General features: G+C 41.4%; 1 long non-coding RNA gene across 1 annotated transcript; it reads left to right on the top strand.

Moving 5' to 3' along the window:
* The first annotated feature begins 5,879 nt into the window (after window positions 1-5,879).
* Window positions 5,880-6,388, top strand: LOC123983493. The gene is made up of 2 exons (XR_006828194.1): window positions 5,880-5,967; window positions 6,159-6,388. It is a non-coding gene; the product is annotated as an uncharacterized LOC123983493 (long non-coding RNA).
* The last annotated feature ends 346 nt before the right edge of the window (window positions 6,389-6,734 follow it).

Genomic DNA, 6,734 nt, shown 5'->3' on the forward strand with positions numbered 1-6,734 from the left:
TGAGCAGTAGCATGTTCTCTGTGCACCACTCTGCAAGATTATCCAATTCTTCCCTAAATGAAGTCTCGTCATTGTTTGAAATCCGGCCAATGATGGTGGCGTCACCCGCAAACTTTAGAAAAGAGTTCTCTCCAATGTTGGGGGATGCAGTCGTGGGTGTACAGCGTGAACAGGAGAGGGCTGAGCAGACAGCCCTGCAGGGCTCCGGTGTTGAGAACTAGAGTGGAGGAGGTATGCCCACCCATCTGAACTTAATCCAAACCAAACTTAACTGCAAGATGATGTATTAATAGATGGTTCCACATAAGTTAAAGCCCCATTCTTGATTTACAGTGTACCGCTGCTTTGTCACTCCCACTGGCTTATTAATGCAACACATATTTCACTTTAAAACTGTACTGCATGTAAATTGTGCAGCACACTAGCCTTTTCCTTTGATGTGCAGATCTGCAGACACTCAAAAAAATCTGTGTACACATCTCTAATTTTGACACCAAATGATACGATGAAAGCATTGTACTCTGCACAATCTGCATTATTTTTAAGTCATCAGCATGTTAAGAAACAGGATGTAAGCAGCTCTGTGGGGGATGGAAGTGATGATGACGGCGGTGGACTGTCTGAGAAGCGGACCACTGGGCCATCGATCTACTACAACACATCACTCCAGCTCCATTTACAGAACCAATCACATCCCCTGCTGATTGATGTGCGGATAATTGAGCTGTCGCTAGGGCTTTCATGTTTCTCTTCTAGCTTGCTCCAGACTTTAGTAATAGTATTTTATTTTACTTTAACACCATTTACAACAAAGGACATCCTGATGGGTATTTATGTCAATATTCTGCCAGACTGCTGTCAGCGAGACAGAGAGATGCTAACTTGTGCAACGGACATGATAGACCACTAGCCTGTCCAGGCTAATTAACCTCAGGGGCCAGGCCTCCTGCTACCCTGCAGGGTCAGCCGGTGTGACAGCTGCTCTATCCCAACATCTCACAGTCACAGGCTCTCCTCTAGCTCTGTCTTACCAACAGACTGTACTCACAAAAGCTGTGATCTTGTGTTGCTATACAGAGTACTTTAGTTAAGGGTGTACCAGTTATGTTTCTTTTTAGACACAGTGCAGTGTTTCCCCTAGGACCCAGTACACAAATTTTTACCTGTATCAGAATCAGTTTTAATTTTTTCCAAATTCTGTGTTTTCAATTTAAACACAGTTTGTCATAAGAAAGAGTGTGTAATCATGTAGTGGCTGAATGTAAATGCTCCGTATTTGTATAGAGCCTTTCTAGTCTTTTCGACCACTAAAGTGCTTTTACACTACGTCTGCATTCACACACATTCATTCACTGGCGGAACAGCAATTTGGGGTTCATTATCTTGCCCAAGGACACTTCATGCAGTCTGGAGGAGCTGGGGATTGAACCACTGACCTTCTGATTAACGGGCAACCCACGCTACCTCCTGAACCACAGACCCCCCCAATCAGGTGAATGAGGAAGAATGAAAGGTGAAAGCGGGGGAAGTGAGGTAAAGGAAGTGAGGTAGGTGAAAGGAAGTGAATAAAAATAGAGATAAATTGGGGATCATTACTACTCAAATAGAAATATTCAAATGTGTGCGCAATTATTTTTGGGGACAATTCACAATGAATATTTTACAACAGTAGCATAATAAAATACTGTAATACTATTTAATAGGGGCCAGTTCTTATAAACAGGTATATTACTCAACAGCCTCCATGTGCTACTAAATACACGGTATAAGTGGGTCTGACGGAGCCTACTCATGTTTTAAATTTTTTCGGAAAATATCTGACTCTTTCCACACAGCCACGAAATCTACGAATTTATATTATATAGAGAAATAAATATATTCTGTCTCCCCCCACCATTTCCACTTTGATAGTGAGAAACAGGAAAGGCCGGGGGAAAAGAGAGAGGATGGCATGCACCAGACTGGCCAGACTGCTGCAGTAAGGATTAGCCTCAATATGTACCAAATGATTTTCAAAATGTGTCAAAATATGTAATAAAATATACAATAAATATATAGTGTCACAAAATGTCTTTTTTCAACCTTAAACATTAGTCCACCTTAAAGCTAGGGTAGAGAATTCATTTTAGAAGCATATTTTGTTATAATTGTTGAAATTCTCTTTTAATCATGACAGACAATCAATTCATCGGATTGTTGTGAACAAACCTGTGTGGATTTGTGCATTTTATCCAAATTCCTTCTCTCTCCCTGGGAGAAAGAGGAGGGGGTTTGCATCCTGACTGGAAACATCACTAACCTTTGCGACCAAAGGCGGAGGTGAAAGGTTTGCTCTCCCTAAGTGCTGTTTCTCGGCAGTTCGATCGTAAAACTGGCCACCTTTGGCAGCAGCCAAGACAAGGCTCGGTGCATGACTGTTAAAATGACAAAGAAACACTAACCAGAAATTAGCTTTCTCCGGAACAGCCTATCAGAACTCTTTTTAAGAGGGCAGGAAACCCTAAACTGCCCCCCACACAAGTAACCATGGCAACTGACCTCCCTCTTTGTTTAATTATCTCACATCAAAGGATATTCTCTTCACAGCCAGGCGTGAGAAACTCCAGAACACCAGAGGAGGACAGCCCCGAATTCCTTCGTGTAAACAAGGAGGGCTGTCTCCTCAAAACTCAAAGTATTACCTTGTTTAATTAAATAATCTTTAAGTTACTTAACTAGCTCTCTCCACTCCATTTGAGTAGTTATGTTACCATGTTGTCGATATTGTTGTTGAAAAGAATCTAAATAAGTTCATTTTGGAGTGTTTTCATTTCCAGCAAGGATCCCTGACATTTCTTCATTTTATGTTGTAACCAATGCTTTGTTCCCACACTTTGACACTTCCTTTAGAAATGATATGATAAAGAAATGTCATCCTATACTAACTCGATTAATTTTCCAGCTCTAATTTAATTTTAAATAACTAAATTTCCCAGCTCCTGAGCAAATGATCGTGTGTAATCAAAGCTATGGTCATGGAACCAAGCTCCCCCAAGTGGAAAAAATAAGTATTACATGCCATCGTTCTGAAAAGCCGTTTAATGTATAAATGTCACTCTGTATTTACCTGTTCATAATCTGATGCCATTCACGTATCTTGCTTATATTCTCCAAGTAAAATGTGTAACAACCAATATTATCCAGGAAGCTAGTTAAGCTCATCTAATGTGATTCCTAGGAAATGCTAACCTTAAGGTTAACTACTGACAATTGTTTTCCTTTTAATCAAACCTTAATTGTCAAACGGTTATACCGTTCTTAGTTTTAAGGTTTGATTGTGGGAAGATATTTGATTACAATATGCGCAAATAGATTTTTTTGAATAGACATATTAAAAGTTAAGTCTCTCAGGAAACCAGAAACAAAGCCCTCCCTCAGGGCAACAAAGGACTGCCCTCTGGGAACCACGCCCCAACAAACACACGCTCGCTCTTTCTCTTGCCTCTCCTGTTTTCTCTTGTCCTCTTCCCCTTTCACTTCTGCACGCGCCCAGCGTGCTCCTCCTCCTAGCAACGCCCTAAGAAGTTCGATCCAGTTTACCACGAAGGCTCTTTGTTCGTTTCAAGCCACACATGCAAAGCGCCGCGACCTCGGCTTTTCCATCGTTTCAAGCAACTTATTTGCTTTTTATTTTATTTTATTTTGTTTGTTAAAAGTTATTAGACCGTTAAGATACACTAGTTTAATTCAAGAACGACCAAGTTATTTTTAAGCTTTATTCGTCAAACTAACTTATACTGCTCCCACCGAAGCCGGACCCAGCCACGTGGGCCCGCCAGCAGTAACCAAACCTCTAACATGAGCCAGGGTTATAAAGGCTCCCACTGCAAGTTTCTTCAATAAGCCGACCAAGATGGACCTCCGGAACAATTCCCTGGCAGAGAAAGCAACCGGCCGACGGCTTTAAGACGTCATAACCGAGAACGCACGGAACTCCGCCAGCGTGAGGCCGCCGGCCAGCAATCCCGGCTGGGAGAAACGACAAGCAGTAAGACCAAACCAAGGAATTCTGTGATCAGTGATGTCCAATAGTCTGTTAATCCAGTATCTTTAATCTTTAAAACTCCTAGACAAATTTAACCGAGTTAGTATCATCTAATTGCGTTCATTAGCTACCCGTATGAATCAAATTCTCCCCACAAGAGAACCCAGTTTACATAGAACTCCACTTTCCTGTTGCTTGCCTCATGTTTGTTAGCCATTGTTTATTTTATTATTATTTTATTAACATTCTTTCTCAAACAGAGAATGGGGGTGTGGTTAATAGTCGGACGTAATACATTACCATGACAACCAAAAACTGACCGGCTGGAGTGTCCACTAACGATATGCTGTGTTAACATCACTACACTGAAAAGTTTACTGTACTGTCTGGCAGGAGTAGCTATTACTTACCCATGATATAAACTAATGTGCGCCTATCAGCTGTTATCAATCATACAGTCGATGATCCTGTCACACACTGCACACGATAACTCCCACTACGTTTTATGGTGCACTTACTTTACCGCGGGGGTGTGGGGGGTCTATTACTCTGTTGAACTGTATGTAAAGACTTCTGATACCGTTGCCTCCGCCGATGCATTGGTTAAACGGCCGTCAGTACAATGCAACTGCATCTGTCCTCCAACCCCGTACGCACAAATGCCATAATGAAAATGAACAGCACACTAAACCAAGGAAACAGAAAAATAAAATTAAGACCCTCTGTTAGCTAACTTTCTGCAATAACTATGCTAGCTAACTACAACTTAGTTAAATAAACTAGAAAGACAAACCAACAAATCACAGAGAGACATACCTACTGTAAGTTCTAAGTAAATGACATGATAAATTGGTTAGCTAGCTCACAATGATGTTTATCAATATAATAGAAATGTCAAAATACACTGGAGGGGGGCTTTAAGGGCCCGTGTCCACCAAACAAGCTGGTAAAAACAGCAGCAGCGTGACAACGCGTCAAGCGTCTTTTCCGCACTGGGCGTTTTTTCCCGGTCGCTGAGAGTTGAAAAATGTTCGACTTTGGGAAAAACACTGCGCTCGTCACTGCCACTTTTTACCCAGCCGTACAATCACAGTAGAGGAGGGGCGAGACAAATACCACACCGTAGCAACGGTTACTATCCTGGAACCGGGCTTCGTCCAACCTCAGCTCTTGGACTAAACGGTGGTACTCGCCAAACCCACATACGGCAAGTCTGTCCTCTTTCTCTACCTGCTTCAGCCTTCTCTTCATACAGAGCAAGGGCCAGAGCAAGTACTCTACTCTGTGTTGACATTTTTAGATCCATTAAAGTTAGGTAGAACTACTTGCAACATCACTCCCTCGGATTATATGTATCATAGCAACGAAAGCAGTCGGAAAAAACGCTGCGCCTCAAAAACACCCAACAGCACTTCCTGCTGGGCGTATTCAGAAAAGCAGCTGGCGTTTTCAGCTGGCAAAAAACGCTTTGGTGGACACGGGCCCTATGACGAAGCTCCTGGACCAGCTGGTGGTAGCCTACCAGCGGTATCTCCCCTTTCTGAGAGTCTCATGTACCCACACGGATCTCCGTGTCCCTGACTCCTTTGTGTTTGTTCACCTCTCATCCTCAAAACAATGCCAGAGCAAGCGCCCTCTGTCTATTTTATTAAAGCAGATGTTTTTAGCAACAAAAGTCACAAACCTGTGAGTTATTGTGACCAAGTTTCTGCTAATACAACAGTTATTATTTAGCGGCAAACCAAAGATAAGGCCTATAGATCGCTGGCACTATAATCTTTGATTAGCCTGATGGGACAGCTGATTCGGTGGTTGCCTAGCAACATAAAAAAAAATAAAATAACACAGCACACTGCTCTTTTCCAAATTCAAACAACAAAGGCATTGCTGTGCGCCTCGCGTTTTGGAACCTGCAATGAGCTTTCTATCTGATCCGGGCCTTAGTATGTAACCTCTGTTCTTTTCTTCCCTTTAGCACCAACTGCTGTTTTTCTACAGGGTGTTTTATATCCACTGATCACCTTTAGCTTTTGCTTGGTTTTAAGAGTTTTTATTGGTTGTGCTGAAATTGTGTTTTGTTTGGAGACCCAGCCATCTGTTAAACCTGCTTCTTTTCTTTTTTGTTTTCTGACAGGGTCCTATCCAGGAGTGTCACGGTGACCCCTTTCACTGCATGTGTGTAGTCAGCTGCTTTTGCACTATGCACTTTAATTTTGAGTTAGCATGTGTTTCATCGGTACTGCACTGACCTTTTGTGGGATTCTGCTGTCTAATTTTCCCCAGCTTCAGTAGGCTGCATCACCAACCTGGTTCATAACTACTTTTGTGTGTATTATTTTTAATAAAAATATATTTTAGATTACACTTACACTTCATCTTATTAACTTACTAATTAGCAAAGTGTTACTGTTAAATGGTTTCTTTTCTATCAAATTTGTAATTGTCTCTTGTCACTGAATACAGTGTCTTTTTTTATTCATGTGAACCAATTTTTTGTCGCTCCTTTAGCACCATTTTATGGTTAAACAAAGGTATTTCTACTGAAAAATCAAATACTGTGGATCCCACCAAAGCTAAGTTATGTAAATATTGTGATGATTCTTATGTCAATATGTATACTTGCTAAGATGACATGTCAAAAGCTTCAAGACAAAATGCAACAAAAAGAGCACAACAAAGAAAACAGAAAATACAATTCATTTCTTATTTA

This window comes from Micropterus dolomieu, linkage group LG02 (assembly GCF_021292245.1).
Source record: "Micropterus dolomieu isolate WLL.071019.BEF.003 ecotype Adirondacks linkage group LG02, ASM2129224v1, whole genome shotgun sequence".
NCBI classification, from domain to species: domain Eukaryota; kingdom Metazoa; phylum Chordata; class Actinopteri; order Centrarchiformes; family Centrarchidae; genus Micropterus; species Micropterus dolomieu.